The sequence below is a fragment of the Ambystoma mexicanum genome, chromosome 1p (assembly GCF_040938575.1).
Source record: "Ambystoma mexicanum isolate Mex_15411 chromosome 1p, UKY_AmexF1_1, whole genome shotgun sequence".
Classification (NCBI taxonomy): Eukaryota; Metazoa; Chordata; class Amphibia; order Caudata; family Ambystomatidae; genus Ambystoma; species Ambystoma mexicanum.
The window spans coordinates 733,205,979-733,231,369 of record NC_090921.1 but is presented as its reverse complement, the minus strand read 5'-3'; the positions used below and the strand labels follow the sequence as shown (position 1 = coordinate 733,231,369).

The following is a 25,391-nucleotide window of genomic DNA, read 5'->3' as shown; positions in this document are numbered from 1 at the left end:
ACCAGATCCCTCCCCTTCAACAGACTGTCTGCCTTGGACAAACTACACCCATTCACCCCCATTTTGGCTCCATAACATAAGGACGTTTTTTTCAGGCTGCAGGGATTAGACCTCTATGGCTTCCACTCTATTCATTCAAGCCTGCTACCTTCTATGTTATATTAGTTGAAAGAGTGTTTTCAGATCCCTGATGCCCAAGATTTGGAGACGGTAGCGAGTTCTACAGTTGAGTGCACTCAAGGTACTTTTTCAGGTCAATTTTCTACTTTTGGTTAGGTCTGAAAGCAATCTTTTAGAGAAAGCGATCAGAACATAAGCTGTCTGCCAATTGAATACAAGTGAGGGCAGGTTGGAATGAGGAATTTTGGTTTCAATGTTCATGTCTGGTTTCTTGCAAGTTGCCTGCTGTCACCCCATGAAAGGCACCTAGACAGGTCTGTAATATGAATGTGTCAAGCAACATAACTAGGTTTCTACACATGGACTTGTCACATGGTAAAGTTTATACAGGAAATATAAAAAAGTGATACAGGTGCATCTCATAAAAGTGTTGGAAAAAAAGAACTCAAACTCCTTCTTGTCGGTACAACTCTGATATTCACAGGGTGCAAAATGGAAATGACAAGTTACCACCTGCTGCAGCCCATCTACCTCCAATCCCATGGGCTGGAATGTTATTAAAGATGGAAAAAGTACAAGTGACGTTTTTAAAATCTGCCTGGGCAAAAACACCTGAGCAGAGTGAAGACAGTTGGAGAAGGTTCTTGGAACTTTTGACTGCATTCTCAGGTGGAGTAATGGCAAAGGGCAACCCTGAACATTCATGGGTGGGAAGCAACAGCATTCCTCGTAGCCGCGCGAAGCAGGCAACGTTTATAACAAATGAAGTGGTACATACTGTTTACATCATCGCTATTGGGATGGGCGTTCCAACCCAATATTACCTTTGTGGGTGTAGTTTAGGCTATGGGTCTTGCCAACTTGCGTTTATGGTAATTGAACATGTTAACTCCTTACAGTTGGCTGGACTGTACAATACATAGGAACATTTGGGGATTTGTGGGCTATAGATATATATTTCCTGCTGTCGTTTGAGGTACTGTTCCACAGTAAAAGCCCAACCCTTTATTTAAAATCTAATTCATGAAAAGGTTACTTATATATGTAACTGTTATGCATTGTGTGGCATACTTTGCAGTTGGATCTCCTGGTAGTCTGGAGCGTGCAGCTGAATGCCATCAAGGACACACAATACATCCAACAGGGATGCCATTTGCCTGCTTAGCACTGGGCAGCTTCTGTTAAGGTGGCTGAACGGATATCTTGATGGGATACCACAGACCTTTCTTATACATTTGGCACACAGTTGTTGCTCACTCTCGTCGTTGTATGGCTTTGGGCATCCTTTCACAGGTTTTGTGTTGCACTTGCCCATTTTAAATGTACTCTTTGCCATTTTTACTTCTGTATGATCTCTTTATGCTTGCACCTTTTGGGCGGTAACACCCCTCAGAAATGTGGGGCCGTTGAGGGAAAGTAGGGCTTGCTTCCGAACATCCTTTTAGTGCCCACCTGTGGGGACCCTGTGCTTGACTTACGCATGCATTTAATATTGTGAAAGAAGCTGCTATCCTCTCTCGAATGGATTTTGTTGGAGTGGTACAACTCAACCGCCTCTGACTGGAAAATTAGTGGCAGTGAATTAAATTGTGTCTAGACAGCCCCTGATGATAGAGAAGTGAGATCAAGAAACAAGAATAAAATGGGGGGACTAAGGGGTATTGCCTGTGTGAGCTTTATGGAGTGCTGGCACCCATACAAAGGTAATGGAAATATGAAGGGCGATTTCCCTCTAAGAGTTCATGGAAGCAAGGGTCTAGAGCCTCTACCATAGACAATTGTTTTTGTATGACAACAAATGTTCAGATTAGTGGGTTCCCTGCAGATTAGGGAGCCTTCTAGGAATGACCATGCCATGCTCAGAATGAAATTGGGTTAACACAGTCATCCTTACAGCTTGAGCCCAACCTCACAGAGCTAGAAAGTAACCCTCAGGGAAACAGACTAAAGATATCCCACAATGGGAGGGTAACATTGTCCTAGAGAATGAGAAGGTTTGTTGAACATTGTTCTGGAAAACAGTGGGGATCGGGCATATCTACCAGTAATCAGAAGAGTGTAATTACGGAACCCCTAAGCCGTTCTAAACGGGGGTGGGGAGATGCAAAAGCACATAACTCATAAAAAGACATGTATTTGACAAAAAATGTGTGGTTACGAAGAAGACAACTTAGAAGAAATATAAGAAGAATACGGAGAGAATGTCAAATTGAAAAATGGTAGCACATGTACAATTGGAAGAGGTTAGTTAGTTGAGACAAGCATAGAAAATTGGCAAAGTAGTAAAAAGCAATTCTCCTTAATCAAGACAGTTTGAAAATGCTGGGAATTATTGTGTCAAAGGATTCAATGATATTTTGGAACCTCCTTAAAGAGACTGGGCTTACCCAGAAGGCTCTACAAACTTGCGATATAGCCGGCTTACATAGATTCAATGTTTGGTCATAATTTGGAGACACCTCTTGACTTCAATGCTGATGAGCTGGTGACTTGGGAGGTGCTTTTACAGTAGAGGATATTTCAAAAAGAATTGTATAATGTAAACCTCGAAGGCCATAGGTCCAGATGGGTTAGTGAACTATATGTTAAAAGGGGATGCGAGTGCTTGGGCCAAAGTTCTATATCCCCTATTGGTGCAGACTGTAGAGAAAACTAAACTTCCAATATTTTGGCAATATAGGTATGTCGCCCCCATTTACAAAAAAGGTGATGGGGGTCAACTAGAGTTGTAGACCTTTAGCCGTACCGGATTCTATAGGTAAAATAGTTGCCTCTCTGGTGCTGGAGGAATTGGAGAAATGGCAGAGAAAGACAACGCAGCTGCCAGTTGTTCAAACAGGATTTAGGAGAGGCTTAGCTTGTTCTCTAAATGGCTTTTTGCTAAAAGTGGCCCCATCCCCGGGTTGCTAAGAAATGTAATTCAGCTGTACTCCAAAACAACTACGTTAGGATAAACATGAGAGGATCCTTGACAAGGAAAATAGCAACAATCACAGTGTTAGGACAGTGGTGCCTATTGGCCTCCTGTCTTTTTAATCTGTACATGAGTGATTTAGAAGAGGAACGAATGAAGGTCTGTGCTTTTCCACCAAAGGCCAGTCGTGTCCATATCCAGTTCTTGGCCTTTGCAGATGATATCATACTTTTGTATGCCTCTAAGATTGGATTGTAAAGGTTATTAGGCTGCGTAGAACATTTTCTATCCAATAATAACATGAAAATGAATGTATCGAAAACGACCATCATGACCTTTAATTCATCACGGACAACAGAAAAGCAGTCTTCGTTTGTCCAGAAGGAAAAACTGAAGATTTCCAGTCAAATGATATGGGATATATTCTAACCAGTGGAAAAAGTCCCCAGGATGTTAACGATGAGTCACTGAATTAAAGTATCTCGGCTATTAGCCCAAATGAAAAAAAATAACAGTAAACTATTGTTGATTGTTTGCCTCCTCTTTGAAACGTTTATATCCAGAAAGTTATTCCTTCCATAACCTATGATCTAGAGATAACTGATCGACTAGTAGAGAAGGATTCAAACACTAATGTAGGCCTCAAAGCACTTTCTTCAACATCGTTAGGTCTGACAAAGTGTGAATAGGTAGGTCCGTTTTAAAATGTCTAGTAAAAGTAGTGTTGACGTGAATGTAGGATCTATGAGATGAATGATGTCACTAAACATGAATTGAAATATGAATCCTATTGTGCAATGATGCATCATTTTTAGCCTTTACTTTTCTGGAGGGGAACCCCTCCTTTTTGCAACAGTTTAAAAAATGCATGCTTCCTTGACTCAATCACAGTATCTGTGTAATAGTGCCGAGCACACTTCCTTGACTCAATCACAGTATCTGGGATATAGTGCCCAGCACGCTTCCTTTGCTCAATCACAGTATCTGAGATATAGTGCTCTGCACACTTCCTTGACTCAATCACAGTATCTGGGATATAGTGCCCAGCACGCTTCCTTGACTCAATCACAGTATCTGGGATATAGTGCTCCGCACGCTTCCTTGACTCAATCACAGTATCTGGGATATAGAGCCCAGCACTCTTCCTTGACTCAATCACAGTAGCTGGGATATAATGCCCAGTACGCTTCCTTGGCTCAATAACAGTATCTGGGATATAGTGCCCAGAACGCTTCCTTGGCTCAATCACAGTATCTGGAATATAGTGCCCAGCACGCTTCCTTGGCTCAATCACAGTATCTGGGATATAGTGCCCAGCACGCTTCCTTGGTTCAATCACAGTATCTGGGATATAGTGCCCAGCACGCTTTCTTGACTCAATAACAGACTATGAGATATAGCACCCAGTGCACATCTTTGTTGCTCTTATGTTTCTTCTTAGTCCAGAAAGTGTCACCGTCTGGGCAGCAGGTCACCTTCTTAGACACCTTTGTCCTGCAAACACCTACCAGCAAATGCTTATTTCTCCTTGCCTTAAGGCATACCAACAGGAATGTGTTCCCTTCTTTGCCAGGGTATTACAGTTATATTACCAGCAAACATTTCTTACCTCTTGCCAGGGTTGGTGCTAAGCTGATGTCACCACCGAACATCCAAGAGGGGCGCCCTCTCAGTCTACTGAATGGGATTAGATCTAAATGTCGACCTTCAATTGCAAGACTACTCAAAATGACATCGCAAAAAGCTCTTCTCCTAAGAGAATTTCCCCACAAAATCCACCTGTTCCTCTGTTCTCAATCTGCTTAAAGAGTTCTTCAGTATTTCTATTTGTGAGTGGCCAATTAATGGGGCTACAGGGGGTCACCACATGTGTCTTTGCAGGATTTTCCTTTTTCAACTAGGCTCGATAGACACATGTATCTGTGTTACAAGAGGGTAGGGGAAGAGGGCTATACATTCTCCTCGCTCTCCCCCTCTGCTAAAAATGGATTTTATGAGCTTATTTAGCCATTCTCCAAAGGAGAGACCAGGTAAGGGGCAATCACAAACTTAAAAGCTACCTTTTGAAAACTTTAATTTTTTTATAATTTAGCAGAAAATACATTTTTAAAAGATATCCAAAATATAACATGTAGAAAAGCTAATTAAAGACTATTGGCACAGTTATTTACAAACAAATCCAACTAACTTTTTTTTATAATTTAGCAGAAAATACATTTTTAAAAGATATCCAAAATATACCTGTACAAAAGCTAATTAAAGACTATTGGCCCAGTTATTTACAAACAAATCCAGTAACATATACTTAGATTCCAGCCACACTGGATTTCTATAGATGTGCCACATGATCCTCCAGCACATTCACATTTAACAAAACTCTGTTTCTGACTCTTGCACCTTATATAACAGCACAGAATCTCAGATTATTTTTTACTTTTACTCAAACTATATTGCATACATTCTGATTTGTATATTTTAACAACTTTAGACCCAAAGGATACATTCCTAAAGTAAACTGGGAACATGGTGTCTATCTGAAAGAGCGAGAGAGTCAATGTTAAAAAGAGTTGTCTGTTTTCGCCTCTTGCTCACTGCCATAAAAAATAGGGTGTCCTTGTCAAATGCGAATAACTTCACGCACACACATGGAATATTTTTCAACAAAGTTAAAGAAAATCTCACGAATTGCAACCTTTTAACTGAGTCCAGAGGCTGGTTGATGCTTAGGACATGGAGAAAAATGAACAGGGAAATGGGAACTGTGCACATGTAAAAAGAGTGTTTGCCGCATTCAAAAGATTTTAGCAGACCTAATGACATATATTCAGAGCTTTAAACCCTCAAGGAACAAATCAAGGAGATCATCACAAGTAATGTTCCCAGAAAACAGAAGAAAAAAGCACTTATATATTATAATAATCTATCATTCATTTGCAATAAGTGTATTTTGCAATATGCTTCCTTTTCATTAAAATGATGTGTTGAATAAACAGGCACTGCTCATTCAAAGTTAATGGGTTTATTGAAGTGAAAACACAACAGGCAGCAGACACAACCCTGTGGCACAGCTGATGCTCACAAACTTCCTGCCTCAAACGAAAACACTCTGAATGGAACATACCTGACAGAATTCTTCATACAGAATAATGAGTGGGTAAAGTTCCATACTCATAACATAGCATATATAAACGTAACACACCTTCCCCCCTTGCATGTTACACAGGACAAAGTACCAGGCACTTTACTCCAAATAAAAATCCTTATATCGATCCGGAAATTTCTTTGTTCTCCTAACTTGTCTATCAATGCTGAGATTCAGATCTTTCGAGTGTCCTTCATTTGATTTAGTTATATCTCTCATGTTGTTTTCCTCTGAATGTAATGTCCTTTGCGAATTTCCTTCATCTTGTTTATCAGTTGACTCACCACCCTCGTCAACACCCTCCATGTTGCCTTCGTCGACTATAGAATCTGAAGTGCTTTTGACAAGCCTAGAAATAGACCAACATTCACCACCATCGAGTATAGCCACATTGCCTCGAATGGTTACTATTTTTCTTGGACCTAAAAACTTGCTTTCAGAACATTTTACACCAAAGCGAGAATTCTTTATGAGAACTATGTCTCCTTCCACCAATCCCACTTCTTTAACATGAAATGTGGAGTCAAACCTTTGTTTATATACATCTTGGGCCTCACATATCAAAGTCATTATCTTCTTCCTATCTACTTTCACACATCCAGCCAATCCTAACCATCCTGGGCATAATTTGGAGGCAGGTTGTCTCCCTTTAAGTGAGACAAATGGTGAAACCTTAGTGGTGGAATGTGGTGTGATACAATAACTCCACACCATTTCCCGCAACAACCTAGACCAATCAATACCCGAATTTAGTGCCAATTGAATGCCACCTTTAATGAATCTATTGGCCCTTTCAACCATGCCATTTGCCCTAGAATGATATAGAGCAGTCCTGGAATGCTTGATCTCATAGCACTGTAAAAACTCCTTCATTCTTTGTGAACAGAACTGCACTCCGTTATCTGTTATAATTTCTGTGGGAAACCCTTCTTTGTAAAATAGCTCCTCAAAAAACATGATCAATTCGTTGGTGGTAGCCTCTCTTAATGCCTTACACTCTAACCACTTGGTGTGGTAGTCCATTAGTACCACCATGAATCTGAAACCATCCCCCAGACCTTGGATAGGGCCAATGATGTCCACTGCGAGTTTTTTCCAGGGTTCACTAGGAACTTTAACTGGACTGAGTGGAACTTCTCGGACAACTTTACTTTTATCAGCATTTCTACATTCCCTACAGTCTCTAACTTTCTTCTCAACCATGCTGTCCATCCCTGGCCACCAATATGACTGTCGCACCAACCTCTTGGTACCACTTATGCCCAGATGGCCCTGATGAGCTAGGTCAACCAAGCAAGCTCTAATACTTACAGGGGGAATAATCTTGCATCCTCTTCTCAATATCTCACCATTCTCAGACAAATTTAATTCTAACCTAATTTCATAGAATCAATCAAAGTTTCTATCTAGAGACTCCTTCCTGGGCCATCCCAACCTAGTCCACTCCTTCACTCTGGAAAGACACGAATCCTCTAGATCAGCTTCACTACACTCTCCTTTCCCCACAGCATTCTCTGTGATATTCGAGATACACAAATCCTCCTCATTCTCTATGCTGGGGACTAGTCCCACCTGATCCAAAGGAAGCCTGGACAGACAGTCAGCAACTACATTGTCTTTGCCTGGAATGTAACTGAGTGTAAAATTGTAACCTTGCAGCCCAATCATCCATCTCGCAATCCTGGGCGAGCCTTTTGCCCAATCACAACTACCTAGTAGTTGTACCAGTGGTTTATGGTCTGATTTAATCAGGAACTCCTGTCCCCATAGAAAATACTTAAAGTGTAAAATGGCCCAATAAACGGCCAAAGCTTCTCTTTCAATTACCGAATAATTGCACTCAGCTCCCTTTAATGGTCTGGAAGCAAATGCAATCGTATGAACCGCCTTACCTGAATCTACTTGACACAATGTGGCACCCAACCCAGTCAGGCTCGCATCAACTGAGAGAACTGTCTTTCTACCACTAATGAAACTGCCTAGGGAGGGTGCTTTCGATATACTCTCTTTTATGGTGGAAAATGCTTCCTGACATGCTGTTGTCCAATTAAAAGACACCCCTTTCTTTAGCAAATTCCTCAATGGTGAGGAAATGGTTGCAAACTTTTCCACAAACTTGTGGTAATATTCGGCCATGCCCATAAAGGATCTAAGTTGATCTTTGTCTGTCGGAGCAGGAACACCACAAATATTCTCTACTAGCTTAACTTTTGGAGATATTCCTTGACTTGAAACCTTATGACCTAAGTATTCAACTTCTCTAAGAGAAATGCAACACTTTTCCCTCTGTACTGTGAGACCATCTGACTTTAACCTTTGCAGTACATTTCTCAATATACAATCATGCTCAACCTCAGACTCAGCATATGCTAGGATATCGTCTTGAAAAACTGCCACATTCTTGAGCCCCTTTAATGCTTCTTCCATCACCCTTTGGAAAACTGATGCGGCAGATGCCAACCAAAAAGGCATCCGTAAGTACTTAAAGGTGCCCAGAGGTGTTACAAATGCGGTAACATGTTGGCATTGTTCTGACAGTGGAACTTGATGGTATGCAGCAGATAAGTCAATTACTGAGAACCAACTGGGTTCTCCCAATGTGGCTAGAGTCTCTGAGATGATGGGTAGTGGATGCCTCTCAATGAAGATGTTCTTATTCAAGTCCCTCAGATCGACACACAGCCTTAAGTTTCCATTGCTTTTTGCCACTAGAACAACAGGAGAAAGCCATTCTGTCCCTTCGATGCGTTCTATCACCCCTTTCTGCATCAGATTATCAAATTCTTCACTCAGTTGTTGTCGTAGTTTGAGTGGAACTGGTCTCACCTTGTGAACAACGGGTCTGGAATTTGGTTTTAGCTTTATATCATGTTCAAAGTTGGATAACTTTCCTAGATTGGATGTGAAAACTTCCGGGAATTCCTTTTTCCACTTGTCTTCAATCTCAGCAATTGTCACTGGTTCACTGGCATTAGCTTGAATGCGGACACCAAGTTCTCTTTGCTCATCCCACCCCAATAACGATGCGCCCTTTTTCACTACCAAGATCTTGGCCATACATGCTCTCCCTTTGTATGCTACTCTTGCTTGGAATTCTCCAACCATGGCAATAGATGACTCTCCATAGCCACATGGTTTTACTCCTGTTTGGGATAATATGCTGCATTTCTTCCCTAGAACGTTCTTGAACGTATCCAGGGATATTATTGTCCAAGGGGAGGCTGAGTCTACTTTCATTTCAATGTTGCAGCCATCTATTTCGAATTGATCAATAGGACCCTTACTGTCGTCGGATACTGCATTAATGTGGAATATGTGGCGAGTACTGTTTTTGCTGAATGGGAGCTTCATTAATTGATCTGCCGGATGTGTGACTATGACTAACAGATGCAGGATCTCTTTGCTCAATAGCATTAATGGAGGATTCCCTGCACACATTTGTGAAGTGCCCTCTCTTCTTGCATTTGTAGCACTCTGCGAATCTCGCTGGGCATGTGGGACAATTTGCCATGTGTCTTGAATTGCCGCCCCTTGTGCACTTCTGAATCCACCACTCCTTTTTGTTGGGTGTTCTCTTCTTTTGTTGAACAGCACACACTCCTTGTGCCAAGCCTTGTGATTGTTGCTTGTCAATTTTCCTCTCTCTCATGTACTGGGACGTCTGTTCAATACTACGTGTTAATTCTACAGCTTGCTCCAGCGAGACATCCTTGGCCAGTAGTTTCTCTTGTACTCTGGAGCTATTCATGCAACGCACTAGTTGGTCTCTAATGAGAGAATCAGTGAGTTCTCCAAACTCGCATGTGTGACTCAGTGTCCTGAGTGAAGCCACGTAAGATTCGACCGACTCCGCACTATCCTGGGTACGTTGAAAGAACTTATGCCTTTCAAAAGTAATGTTCTTTTTTGGCTCAAAGTGTCCTGCAATTTTTTGGATGGCTATAAGGTATTAATCGCCGTCACCAATACCTTCCTCATGGGTTCGTGTGAGGCCATCAAACACTATCCGACCCTCTGTTCCAAGATTGTGAAAAAGGAGTGCCTTTTTTCTCCCGGAGCCATACCTGTCACCTCCTATGGCCACCAGATAGTTTTCAAAGGTTTTGATCCATCTATCCCATTTCAGCGGAGGGCGACTGGGTTCGGAGAGAAATGGAGCTGGCGGCGGTATTGCTGCTGCCATTTCGTCTTTTCCAGGTGAGGGGTGCAGGTAGGACAGTTTGCAGGTGAGCAGAGGGTCGGGAGTATTCTGTGTGCTTGCAGAATGGATTTATCTGAAGTTTGATTAGCTGCCCTGAGGTTACTGTGAATGAATTTGTGAAATGGAATGTTCCAAGTTTATAATATTATTATGTGTCACAGTGGCGAGTCTTGTGACATCACAATGGGTCTCTCCAGCAGTCTGGGCTTCTTCCGTAGACAGAGTATGGAGTGTTCAGGAAAGCATTCATTGTTTAGTGGTACATGGAGATTCAGGCTCAGTTCAAAATTAAACAAGAGTCTAGTACTGTATATGCACAGACTCTTGATTACTGAAATACAATGTATAAGTCCAGTCTGTGAAAGTACATCCCCTAGATACTCTGCGCACACGGATAAGATTCCCTTCCCCTCCCAATCTGTCCTGAAGGGCTCGCAGCCCTGCGCCTGCTGCCTGTGATGCTGTCAGCTGTGCTGGGAAAAGGGCGCCGCTCAAACTCCCATCACTGGGAGGAGCGGCAAGACGAGGAGCCGTTTCTGTTTGATCAGCCATGTGCTGTTTTCATGTTCTGGTGTCCAGGCTGCTGGGAGGGAGGCGCTGTGTCCAGGAAAGTAATGTGATACGGTCGGAGAAGCAGTGGGTTGATCCTCCTCGCCAGTGTTGAATAAACAGCCACTGCTCATTCAAAGTTAATGGGTTTATTGAAGTGAACACACAACAGGCAGCAGACACAACCCTGTGGCACAGCTGATGCTCTCAAACTGCCTGCCTCAAACGAAGACACTCTAAATGGAACATACCTGACAGAATTCTTCATACAGAATAATGAGTGGGTAAAGTTCCATACTCATAACATAGCATTTATAAACTTAACATGATGCAAAGTGTAATGTAGAAATTAAGCATTACTCAAAGTTCCATTGTATGTCTTCCATAAAGTTCACTTCACTTTGAATAACACTGTATATAATTTAACTCAAAATGAATAATGCCTGACCATAAAGCTTGATGTTGGCTTGAGCTGACCTCAGATTAACCTCACTTTAGCAGCCTGCAACATCACAATACAGAGGTCATAAAAAACTATTATATTCACCTTGTTCAAGCTGGTTTCAAGCCAAGGCCTCAAAAGCATTGCCATATCGCTGGCTAATATATAACTTCAAATGGACCAGACACATATATCAAATTCAGGCCCCTCATAAAATCCATTTAGCTAAGGTCACAAGAGATTATCTGATCTTCACGGAAAAGCCAAAGAAACTAGCCTCTGCATTTATTTAATATCAGGAAGGATAATGTGCATGGCATGTACCAACCGTGACCTCTGTGGGGTGAAGTCAGCATTTCTTAACTTATTAAATGAATAAGAAAGTTACATGTTGCATTTTAACACCAAAATGGAAGCATTTGAAAAATCATCTCGATCAAGCAAGGTCCTACCAACTTAAAACAAATGACTAAAAATGATAGTGTGTAATCTATATAAATAAATCACCTAATGTGTAATGTTAAAAATAAAGATAAATAGGAGAAATTATTATCTCTGAAAGTGCATGATGTACAGAAATATGTAACTTCTTGAATTATTCCTTCTGATCTACAGAATATAATGATTCTTTTTTTTATTAAACTCACACATCGACATCAAATGTTACTGCAGTTAACGAAATGCGTCTCCATAACATGAGGAGTGAAATTCACTCCCATATTTGCAGCAATGGGACTCCAAGGGAAAAGCCCATCCTTTCAAAGTCTCAAAATTTGGGGAGAAGCTAAGGATATAAAACAACTGGTAAACAGATAGATGATGATTCCTAATAATGTGCGATGAATATTGTTGTGTACAACTGGATGGAGATGGAGGTAGAACTGAGACTTGGACAGTGGTTTGCAGGCAGGCTGGAGAAAGAAGCCCTTACAGAGAGAGATGAACAAACCCATGTTGGAAACTGGATCCTAGACAGTCAGCTGAAAAGGACCTTCGTGAGGCAGTAATTCCACACTAGTGGGATTCTAGCTGATTCTCCAAAAATAAGAAGCCACATTTAAAGATTAGAAACCCCAACATAAATCCAAATTGCCCATCAGTATTCTCCATGGTAAATCAAACCAATAGAGGGCAGCGATTTAAGGGGAATGCTAATTTGACAAAGATACATGAGCAATATTAAACAAAATGGCCTGTGTCTTCTGTTTGAAACTGATGCAAGTGAGATGCAATTTCCTTACTACCCAATGCATTTTATATTGAGAGACACAGTTTAAACCTGACAGCATTGCGCATACTTTATTGCAGATTACGTTTGGAGAATTATACCAAATTAAAATAGAATCTTTGGTTCAAGCCAGCATGGAATCATGCAGATCATATTGTCATCATGAAACACTATTGTTTGGTGAGATGTGTATTTGCCACCAGGGGAAGCCTAAGTCATAAAGTAGATGCTTGTGGAACAGAAATGAACACAGAGAATTCATGCTATTCATAGAAAATCATCAAAGTGTTAAACCCCGGCAATCCCTTATCTTGAAATACACAGGTGGATAGATATATGTGTAATGTGAAAGGACATGGTGCTTTAATTGGAGTATCTTACATCTCCAGCCCAAAACTCGCACAGATGTAGATTACAAGTTTCACACACTGGTTCATTGAAAGTTGCACCCACAGGTTTATTGAAAGCTGCATACAGTGTTCAGAGAAGAGTGCAATCCCTGGGAATATTATTTTCCTAATGCAAATCTTTAGGAGTCAGATGTCCTCTGTTCTTGCCTACATTTAAATGACCTGCACATTGCCTATGCATTTCCAACCCCATATTTATACAGAGGAGCCAATTAAGATTAATTGTTGTTTATAAACGTAAATTGATCAAGTAACTTTTCTCTGATGATATACTTGTCTTGATACTAGAGAAAATCAAGTGTTTCTGAAGAATTTGGAAATTGTTTTATATCAATGTGTACACACATTGGCCGATAAGCGACTATGCTCTTACTGAAGTATATTCTTTGCTTAGATAGAAGCAATCATAGAAGGAGTGTGTTTAGAATACCTATGGAAATGAACGTTTGTGTGAATTGCTATTAATACATTTTAAATAGGGAGGCAAAAATAATCATTGCTGACTAATTGTTTAAGAGTATATAACATCGTAGTGAATCCCCTGGTATAAAGTTGGAGACCACCTTTGTTTGAAGTTGACTTACTTAGATCATGTAAAACAATGTTTATTTTACCAGGAATTGTGGGGTGGGACTGTATGCGGGGGACATTCAATTAGTCATGTCACCATAGCAGAACATATAGATAATCCAAACAGAGGCTTCTACAATATGCAACAACATAAACAGTGGTTGTATGACAATGCAACTAGGATATTGTATTTTTGAACTGCTAGGAACCATAAATAATCAAGATTAGAAATACGCTAAGTCTACTCATTGGCACTCAGAACACCCAAACGAGGACAGAAATGCAATCAGATTTGTAGGTTTCTTCAACATAGAGGATACACCTAGTTAAGCTTGACAACGAAATACCCGGAGGCAAGAATAATTTCCATGGATTTGTTCCATGTGACATATCATCACTGGTTTAAGTACAGCCAATGAAATGTATGCATTTCTGTAAGGTTTAAGTTTTCACTGATAGCGATGTTAAATGATGCAGCGCTATGATCACGGAAGTGACATCGCCCCAGTACTGATTAAATGTATACAGTCTCACTTGGCAGTCTAGTCTTAGAAAAGAGCTAATGAGGTCATGTTACTTTCCCTCCAAACAACATGGTAAGAAAACACAGGACTTAAATTAGTAACCAGTCACTTTCTAGTTGTGCTATGGTATGGGCCACGCAGCTCCGAACACCCCAGGTACATATCTATAAACACCCCGACAACATTCTACTAGGAACACTATAACCTAGTTCAGTGATCCCCAACGTGTAGCTCGCGAGCAACATGTTGCTCTCCTGACCCTAAAATGTTGCTCGCCAGTTGCTCTGAGTCATTGCGTGGAAGCTAAGAAGGAGGCCATTCAGGGATAAGACAACAATGGCAGTGTACCCTGAGCCATAAATGTGCAGGAAGGCTAGCCAATCAGCCTACTCTATTTGACAGCCATGACATACTGTTAGTTATTGAAGCTTTAGCTGTGGAGGCATCAGTAGAGTGGTCTGAATGCTGGGTCAGGCCAGGTGGTTGCAGGGAGCAAGGGGGGTGGCTACAGAAATTAATCTATTGGGGCTTCAGATGAGACAGTCCCCAGTGATTGAAGAGAGCCGGAAGCACAGAAACTAGGCTGGCCTGGCCATCCATGTGAATACCCATTGCACTGCTCTGTAATCAGAAGTAAAAGTGACTCCACACTGAACCCACCCTTATTGAGACAATCCCTGTCTTAGCACTCTAAAATGTCTATGCCACTTGGAGCTCTGGTACACTATGAGGTGCATTGCTGCTGGATCAAGAATACAATCTACGAAGATAATGCTGCTGCCAACGGAGCCTTCCCCCGCTGCACTCAGGTAGACAGAAAAGGGGGTTAGTCGCTGAATAGTACGAAAATACGTAATAGAATAGTGACTTGAATGCCCAACTGTCAATGAAGTTCCAATTAGCTTCTTTTGTACATGTATGATTTGCATTTGTTGCCAAAATGCAATTTTTTGGTCCAAAATGTTCCACAATAATTGCATAATCTTTGTGAAGACATTTTCATCTTCTGATTCTTCTTTCCAGTATGGAAGTGCAGTAATGGGAAAAATAATCTAACCAAATGCCTGTGTTTGTGTTCTGGTGACAGTTGCCAACTTCAGTGCCTTTATACAGCTGGTGCCCACATATTGGGCAAATAAGTGGCATGCATGCTCAAACTTTCCTTCTTAAACAATGTGCTTATGCCAGTTTCTTTACATGTGATCACTGGATATTACCTACCCCAGTCACTATCCATGCCCCCGAGTTCATGCCCCCGAGCATGCATGCTCAAACTTTCCTTCTTAAACAATGTGCTTATGCCAGTTTCTTTACATGTGATCACTGGATATTACCTACCCCAGTCACTATCCATGCCCCCGAGTTCACTGGGTATTACCTACCCCAGTCACTATCCCTGCCCCCGAGATCACTGGGTATTACCTACCCCACTCACTATCCCTGCCCCTGAGATCACAAGATATTACCTACCCCAGTCACTATTCCTGCCCCCGAGATCAGAATGTATTACCTACCCCAGTCAGTATCCCTGCCCCCGAGATCACAAGGTATTACCTACCCCAGTCACTATCCCTGCCCCCGAGATCACTGGGAATTACCTACCCCAGTCACTATCCCTGCCCCTGAGATCACTAGATATTACCTACCCCAGCCACTATCCCTGCCCCCGAGATCACTAGATATTACCTACCCCAGTCACTATCCCTGCCCCCGAGATGACTAGATATTACCTACCCCAGTCACTATCCCTGCCCCCGAGATCACTCGGTATTACCTACCCCAGTTACTATCCCTGCCCCTGAGATCACTGGATATTCCCTACCCCAGTCACTATCCCTGCCCCCGAGATCACTGGGTATTACCTACCCCACTCACTATCCCTGCCCCCGAGATCACAAGCTATTACCTACCCCAGTCACTATTCCTGCCCCCGAGATCAGAATGTATTACCTACCCCAGTCACTATCCCTGCCCCCGAGATCACTAGATATTACCTACCTCAGTCACTATCCGTGCCCCAGAGATCACAAGATATTACCTACCCCAGTCACTATCCATGCCCCCGAGTTCACTGGGTATTACCTACCCCAGTCACTATCCCTGCCCCCGAGATCACTGGGTATTACCTACCCCACTCACTATCCCTGCCCCTGAGATCACAAGATATTACCTACCCCAGTCACTATTCCTGCCCCCGAGATCAGAATGTATTACCTACCCCAGTCAGTATCCCTGCCCCCGAGATCACAAGGTATTACCTACCCCAGTCACTATCCCTGCCCCCGAGATCACTGGGAATTACCTACCCCAGTCACTATCCCTGCCCCTGAGATCACTAGATATTACCTACCCCAGCCACTATCCCTGCCCCCGAGATCACTAGATATTACCTACCCCAGTCACTATCCCTGCCCCCGAGATGACTAGATATTACCTACCTCAGTCACTATCCCTGCCCCCGAGATCACTCGGTATTACCTACCCCAGTTACTATCCCTGCCCCTGAGATCACTGGATATTCCCTACCCCATTCACTATCCCTGCCCCCGAGATCACTGGGTATTACCTACCCCACTCACTATCCCTGCCCCCGAGATCACAAGCTATTACCTACCCCAGTCACTATTCCTGCCCCCGAGATCAGAATGTATTACCTACCCCAGTCACTATCCCTGCCCCCGAGATCACTAGATATTACCTACCTCAGTCACTATCCGTGCCCCAGAAATCACAAGATATTACCTACCCCAGTCACTATCCCTGCCGAGATCACCGGGTATTACCTACCCCACTCACTATCCCTGCCCCCGCGATCACAAGATATTACCTACCCCAGTCACTATTCCTGCCCCCGAGATCAGAATGTATTACCTACTCCAGTCACTATTCCTGCCCCCGAGATCAGAATGTATTACCTACCCAAGTCACTATCCCTGCCCCCGAGATCACTAGATATTACCTACCCCAGTCACTATCCCTGCCCCAGAGATCACAAGATATTACCTACCCCAGTCACTATCCCTGCCGAGATCACCTGGTATTACCTACCCCAGTCACTATCCCTGCCCCGAGATCACCATGTATTACCTACCCCAGTCACTATCCCTGCCCCGAGATCACCATGTATTACCTACCCCAGTCTCTATCCCTGCCCCCGAGATCACTAGATATTACCTACCCCAGTCACTACTCCTGCCCCCGAGATCACAAGGTATTACCTACCCCAGTCACTATCCCTGCCCCCGAGATCACAAGGTATTACCTACTCCAGTCACTATCCGTGCCCCGAGATCAGAAGGTATCACCTACCCCAGTCACTATCCCTGCCCCGAGATCACAAGATATTACCTACCCCAGTCACTATCCCTACCTCTGAGATCACAATGTATTACCTACCCCAGTCACTATTCCTGCCGAGATCACTGGGTATTACCTTACCCAGTCACTATCCCTGCCCCGAGATCACCATGTATTACCTACCCCAGTCACTATCCCTGCTGCGAGATCACAAGGTATTACCTACACCAGTCACTATCCCTGCCCCCAAGATCACAGTGTATTACCTACCACAGTCACTATCCCTGCCCCCGAGATCACAAGGTATTACCTACCCCAGTCACTATCTGTGCCCCGAGATCAGAAGGTATTACCTACCCCAGTCACTACCCCGGCCCCGAGATCACTGCGTATTACCTACCCCAGTCACTATCCCTACCCCCGAGATCACAAGGTATTACCTACCCCAATCACTATTCCTGCCGAGATCACCGGGTATTACCTACCCCATTCACTATCCCTGCCCCGAGATCCGAAGGTATTACCTACCCCAGTCACTATCCCTACCCCCGAGATCACTGGGTATTACCTACCCCAGTCACTATCCCTACCCCCGAGATCACAAGGTATTACCTACCCCAGTCACTATCCCTGCCCCTGAGATCGCTGGGTGTTACCTACCCCAGTTACTATTCCCGTCCCAGCGATCACCGGGTATTACCTACCCCAGTCACTATCCCTGCCCCTGAGATCACTGGGTGTTACCTACCCCAGTCATTATTCCGTCCCAGGGATCACCGGGTATTACCTACCCCAGTCACTATCCCTGCCCCTGAGATCACTGGGTATTACCTACCCCAGTCACTATTCCCGTCCCAGGGATCACCGGGTATCACCTACCCCAATCACTAGTCCCGTCCCAGGGATCACCGGGTATTACCTAGCCCAATCACTATTCCTGGGTATTACCTACCCCAATCACTATTCCTGTCCCAGGGATCACCGGGTATTACCTACCCCAATCACTATTCCTGTCCCAGGGATCACCGGGTATCACCTACCCCAATCACTAGTCCCGTCCCAGGGATCACCGGGTATTACCTAGCCCAATCACTATTCCTGGGTATTACCTACCCCAATCACTATTCCTGTCCCAGGGATCACCGGGTATTACCTACCCCAATCACTATTCCCGTCCCAGGGATCACCTGTCTTGGGGACTGTTTACTCTCTGACGATTAACCTGCCTTCAGGTAAACTCTCCCTTAATCCACAGATATCTTGCAAGTTATTTGTTCACATTCCACGCTTATTGGAGTTTCACGGATCCAAATTTCCACATGGACTATCCTCTCACCGCTTTACCTTATTAGCGGGTCTTGCCCGGTCAGTCCTGTATTTGGTACCCTCTGTCTCTTTCCATCTACACTCAGAAGAGGAATTAGGTCGGAAAAAAGACCCAGCTGTGCTCTGGCAAAAACTATCTTGCCGGAGCGCCGTTCCTTGTGGACAGAAGGGCCAAACCCCCCCAATATAAGGAAGCTCTCTGCCCCCGACTGCTCTGAGTTTTCCGAACGCTGTGTCTCGTGCAGTACAGTAGTGCACTTTTTCACAGACTGCATCTGAAAGTCATCCTTTGCTCAATGGCCCAAACTTAAACAATGAAACTGTCCTTCTTCTTCTTCTTCTAAATTACCGAATGCGTGGGCGGACCCACGCAGGCGCTTCCCCATCCAATAGGATGATGTGCACCAACCCACCAATCAACACATAGCCCACATAAACTCACAACTCCTCCCACCGCCCCGTCTGTCTCACAAAATCCAACAACACACTGCTCCTCCTCCTGCCTCTCAGGATGACTATTCTGATCGAGGAAATGAACGCCATACTAAGTGTGCATTATATACTCGGAATGACCGTTTGAATTACTAGCACAGATGTGTTTGATAAATTGTTGGTTATTCTTATGTTCCCAAAATGCACTTTGTTTTTATGCAAAGCAGCCAGCATCCTATATTCTGGGCATGCACATAATTCGACATTTAGCTGTGCCTCCCAGTCGCGCCCACACCACTGACAATCTGCCCGCCAGCGAAGGGGAGGGGGCAAGGAGACTTCCCTCAGTACATTTTGTCTATTTCCAGCACTGTACACTTCTCCTTTTTCCCACACTATGGTCTGGATACCTTTGGCGCAGAAGTCTAAGCACTCTGAGACTACTCCATTGGGTACAGTATAAAAACATTGTAACATAACCCCGTGTGTATACTCCACACTGTCCTGATGTTCCCTGAGTATCGCATGTCTTGGGTAGATTGTATACTTTAACCATGTGCCCTGCATATACTCTGCACTTTGCCCGTTGCTTTGTGTCTACTATTCATCTTTGACGGTGCTCAGGTTACAATGTGGACTTGGAATACTCTGCACTCCACCCGTGCCCTGGCTATGCTCTGTACTGTGCATTGGGAATACTTTGTACTGTACCCTGTACAGAACTTCTGTCCCGTGGGCAAGTTATGTCATACTCCCAGTGGCTGCAAGGATTACATTCAAGACCCTTTGCATTGTCCACAAGGCTTTCTGGGGCCTGGGTCCACAATACCACTCTCCCTCCGTAAATACATTCCTTCTCGAGCTCTTTGCTCCTTCACCTACAACTCTCTCAGGGTCATTAGCTTCTCCAAGCAACGAGTAGGTGGTAGATCTCTTTCTTCGGCTGGGGCCTCCCTCTGGAACAGGCTCCCTGCCTCTCTAAACCTTGAGGAGAACCATCTTCGGTTCCGGAAGCACCTCAAGACCTTCCTCTTTGCTTCTGCCTGAGCTTCTTCCTCTCCCCTGCTGATCTGTCTGCTTTGGCACTAGGGACCTGGTTACGCTCTGATTTCGGGCCCAGATGCCTGCCCTCCCAGCCACATACCTGCACTTCCTCCTGGCAACCCTTGCACTTGGGCCTGTATCTGCAACCCTACAGTCTCCTTCCAGCACTTATCAGAGACCCGTTGTCTACACCTTATTCTCGCACTTAACACCTGCTGGCTGCACTACCTGTTGTTCTATCACGTGTTCAGCACTTTCCACTCCCCCCTGCCACTCGCACTTTCCCCCTTCCCGCTCCCCTGCACTTGCACATTTCTCAAGGTTACTGGGCCTAGTAAAATCGCTGTTTTGTCCTCCCTGGTTTCCCCCTCCTTGCCGCGCTCTGAAACACCTGTGTATGAGCCCGATACAAATAAAATATCATATCATATTCTGTGCGATACCAATGCCTGGATATACTGTGTGTTTTGCGCAGTTCCCAGAGCGCACTCTTTGCCTGGGGTAGTTTTTGAAATGTGTTTGCTGTTTCGTTTAGCATAAAAACACAAACAAGTAGGTCCATAGCACAGTACAACTGGGCAGAAGCACACGTTCCTTCTCCTAGTCTACAAAGCTATTAAGGATATTGCTCCTCAGTACCCGTCTGATTATGTACGTTTGCACTCCACTGCGTTCCCTCCAATCGTCCTCTGAACTCAACCTCACCGTCCCATACCCTCCGTGTGTCTCCTCTCACTTCCGTGCTTGCCCCCCACGGGAACCCACTGCCCATAACAATCAAAGCCAGTCCAACTCTGCACCGCTTTAAAGCTCAGCTTAAACTTCAGTTACTTGCTAAAGAGGGTGGTCCCCCTGCCCTCACCCTGATCCTCTCTACCCGGCTCGCTCTGGTGATGCTGAATAATGGAATGTGTGTATTGGCATGGAACTCTTCTTTAGTTTGACGCACTTGCCCCCTTAGGTTAAGGTCACCTTTGTAAGTCACCTGTTTTCTTACAGGCATTTGCTCTGTTTATTTTGTGTTGTCCCGGGTTTACGTCCCTCTTTTTGACACCCTCATAAACTGGCTCGCCACTGGTTCTCATCTTTGTGCTATTATACAGGCACCCTTCGTGGGAATGCTTCCGCCATCTGCAAACATGTTAAAGTCATTTCTGATCGAAACTAACATCCCCGTTCTTCAAATAAATACAATACAAAAATACAACACACTCGACCTCGATGGGTATACTGTGAACTGCACCCTCTTACGTATACTTTGCTATATCACACATCACGGAAAGAGTATTCACTCTCCTCTGCGCTGCAACCCAATGCCCTATGTATATGCAGCCCTGTACCCTTAAACCCAACATACTCTGTACTGTACCCGGCGCCTCATGTATAGCTGTATTCTGGACGTACCATATGTGTCAGTGGCAGAGCCAGGGTGGGGTAGAGGGTGGCTGCCCCCTCCCAGGCATCCCCCTGGTGCCCAGTCCATGCTCAGTGTGCCCCCCACGGGTTTCCTATTATCCACCCCTGCACCAAATGCGGACTCCGCTACTGCCATGTGTATACTATATTCTGTACACCTCGTATGTCCAGTACTACTGTACTCCAGTTACCCATTCAGTTACTGTCCCCATGTGCTCCGGATATATACCTGGCTTTCGGTATACGTTGCTGTTCACCCCAATCCTCAGTGTACACGGAGCTGTATCCTATGCCACGGACATGTTCAGAGGCATCTCTCCTGGGCTGGATATACCCTGATCTGAACCGTACTCCGATTCCCTTGGTATACCAACCACAGCATCCCCCTTCCCCTATGCTCTGCTTTGTGCGCTGGGTGTTATCTGCCCTGTACTGTTTTGCCAGAGTATACGCCACACCAAGGGCAAATGCACCCTGGAGATACTGTAGGCTACTCGTGGTATATTCTGCACCGTACGAACCTCATTGGATATGCTTTCGTCGATATCCAGAGTGCACTTTGCCCACTACGCAGGATGCCAGCCCACGGTTCTGTGTATACGCGGTCTGTACCGTATAGCCCGATGCCATTTGTATGCCCTGCACTGCGCCTATTCAGCCCAGGGCTCTGGGCGTACACTTCCCGGCGCTCCGGGCGTAGCCTACACTGTTCGCTGGCTGTATGATGCACATTGCGCGTGTGCCCCGAATGTACGCGGCAGTTCGCGCACCCCGTGGTCCTCACCTACTTCTCTGTGCCCAAATCTGCCCTTGGGTTCCGGTGGCTTGTTCCGCGCGCGCTCCTGCTCTCGCTCTCTCTCCTTCTTTGGGCGCAGAAGTTTCTCTGAACTTTTTCTGGCTCTGGCAAGAGGGAGGAGCGCGTCTCCGAGCTCTGACCAATCACCGAGCTCCTGGGCGGGGCCCATGGTCGGCGGAGGCATGGCAGGTGGTGCTGGTGAAGAGTGATAGACTGGGGCAGGTGCCAGGGGGGGGGGGGGGCGAGCAGACGGAGGCCTGGATTCCAGCAGCTGCTTGAAGTAATGCCGAAGGATGCAGCACCACGATGACTCGGCTGTTGCCTTGTTGCCACAGTCGCACACAGAATCTGATATTGTCCCGCTGTGGAATCAAAGTGCCCATGTCTACAGTGCGTGCCCTGAAGTAATCTTTCCTCGTACCAATTATTCTAGCCTACATTACAGTTCTACTGAGGGGTGGTAACCAGTGCTAGAAATGGACAAAATGAACTGGGGGACCCCCCTAACGTTCGTGTGCGGGGGTGGGGAGGATTGTCAAATGTGTAGTTGGGACTGGGGCCGGATTGGCACTGGTGTGGGGAACTGGGGGGTGTTGGCTGCCTGCCCATAGGCCTGGGTCACCGGGCCGACACCTGCTCTGCATGCATGCAGACAGCGGACCATAGGGGGCCACCTACCGCATCCGGATCGCCGGATTTACACACCGCAGATGGTGGACCGCAGGGGCACCCTGCGGCATCCGGAGCCACATACCTTGGCTGGGGGCACACAGCAGCCTTAGCGATCGGGGCACCCAGGCCGAGGCTGCAACCAAGGCCATGATCACATGGCAGTATAAGTCCATTGGGACAGTGTTGCCCAGCGGGGCACCGTCTATATGCTGGGCCACGCGGACAGGGCCTCAGCAGGCTGCACGGCACCAGCATGGTGCCAATAAACAAAAGACGCAGGAGGTAGCTCAACTGACGAGCCAGAACTGGCTCGTCCCTCTTATTAAGCAGGTCACATGGTTATCACCATGTGACCATGACACAAGTCCTGGGAGCTACCATGCTCCTAGGAGGGGTAACATGCAACACTCCTCCTTTTCCATAACGACCAAACACATCACACAACACAAACACTAATACTACCAATACAGGTGCACCTAATTTTCACACACTCGGGGGCACTGGTTACCCCACCCCTTCCATCGACTAAATCTTGGTACCCCTGGGTGACAGTCAGGGTTGGTGGGTTATTGGTGACACTTTGGAAACTCCACATGCAAGCACGCCCTTTATTAACCTGGGTGAGTGGAACTTACACCAATGACAAAATACCATTGCTCGCACCTGGCACCCCTCCCACCAAAACCCACAAATGCAGGAGCACAACTTCGCACAACATTTTGGCTGGGCCATTTTAGGCTTGTCCAGGATCTGCGGGCTCCCAGCCTTCAAGTGTATGACTGCTGTGTCCATGGGATACAAATCCGACTTCCATTGGCATCTGCTCATGGTTCAAGGGCCGGCAAAGCCTCACCTGGAGGCATCTGGGGCCACATCGGCCTAGTCCTTAGCTGGTGGGGCAAACCGTGGCTGGGTGCTGGGTTGGTGGCGGAATGATGGGCCACCTCCTTCACTTTGGGGCTGCTGCTACCGGCAGAGAGTGCACAAGCACTCACGAGAGCTGCAACCCTCCTCCGCGCCATCCTTTTACTTTCTCATGAGAAACACTGCCACCTGGCCCTAGGGGGGCGACAGCATGTTCAGTGGGCCCGGTTAATTAATCTATCTTCATCCGTTAACTACGAGCCCCCACCGGAGGGTGGTAGGCCAAAGACTTGGTTACCTCCCTCAAAAAATCCAACACACCTTGGAAACAACTACCAGGATGTTCTATGTGAAAACCTAACTCTGGTTTATTATTCACAGTTGTATGGTTTATGTATTTCCTTGATCATAATTGCTGAAATAACTGCCCTGCTTTTATGTTCATGCACTAGAAATTCTATGACCATGTACAAATAACTTGTGAATTGTGTCTATTATTTGCTTTCTGTTTTGTTCTATTTCCAATATGTTTGCCAACCTGAAGGCAAGTGTTGTTCGTAAAAATCACTAAATATTAAGGGAAACTGAACCCTTACTTCCTCTTTTGCTTTGACCTTAGTCAAATAAATAAGCTAAAAGTCAACCTTGAGATTCCTTTTGTATTTATATCTCTTATAATCATGAGTATAAAGTGTTTCTGATATTCAGCATGCCAAATGAGATAACCTTTGCAGAAAATTATAATGCAAATTGATGTAAATGTATGTGGCAGGACGCCACCATTTTGTTTCGACGACACACGCTCTGCATGCATGCAGAGGGCGGACCGTAGGGGGCATCCAAAGGCACCCGGATCACCGGATCACCGGACTTACACACCGTGGATAGCAGACCGCAGGGGGCACCCTGCGTCATCCGGAGCACCAGAGCCACATATCTTGGCTGGGGGCATCCAGCACACAGCAGCCTCAGCGGTGGGGGCACCCAGGCCGATGCTGCAACCATGGCCATGATCACATGGCAGTATAAGTCCATTGGGACGGTGTTGCCCAGCAGCGGCACCATCTATATGCTGGGCCAGGCGGACAGGGCCTCAGCAAGCTGCGCGGCACCAGCATGGTGCCAATAAACAAAAGACACAGGAGTCAGCTTGGGATCAACTGACGAGCCAGAACTGGCTAGTCCCTTTTATTAAGCAGGTCACATTGTTACCACCATGTGACCATGACACAAGTTCTGGGACCTACAATGCTCCCAGGAGGGGTAACATGCAACAGGGGGTGGAGCTAAGTGTGGAATGATGTGCATGCCCTTTATATTGTGCTGGCTGCTTTGCAAAGAAACAAAGAGCATGTTGGGAACATAAGAATAAGCTCCAATTCACCTGCTAGTAATTCAAACGCTCATTCCTTCTGAGCATGCAATGCACACTTGGTATGGTGCT

The 25,391-nt window shown here is 45.3% G+C and overlaps 1 protein-coding gene across 5 annotated transcripts in view; it reads right to left on the bottom strand.

Moving 5' to 3' along the window:
• Positions 1-22,504, bottom strand: part of PBXIP1 (PBX homeobox interacting protein 1) — a 220,419-nt gene extending 197,915 nt beyond the window's left edge. For 2 of the 5 annotated variants that reach the window (XM_069650225.1, XM_069650235.1), the window contains exon 1: positions 22,400-22,498. The gene's annotated coding sequence lies outside the window, so the exon portion shown is untranslated. Of the gene's footprint in view, positions 1-22,399 lie in introns of all 5 variants that reach the window. The other 3 variants (XM_069650226.1, XM_069650231.1, XM_069650227.1) reach the window with 3 other exon arrangements.
• Positions 22,505-25,391: the final 2,887 nt, after the last annotated feature.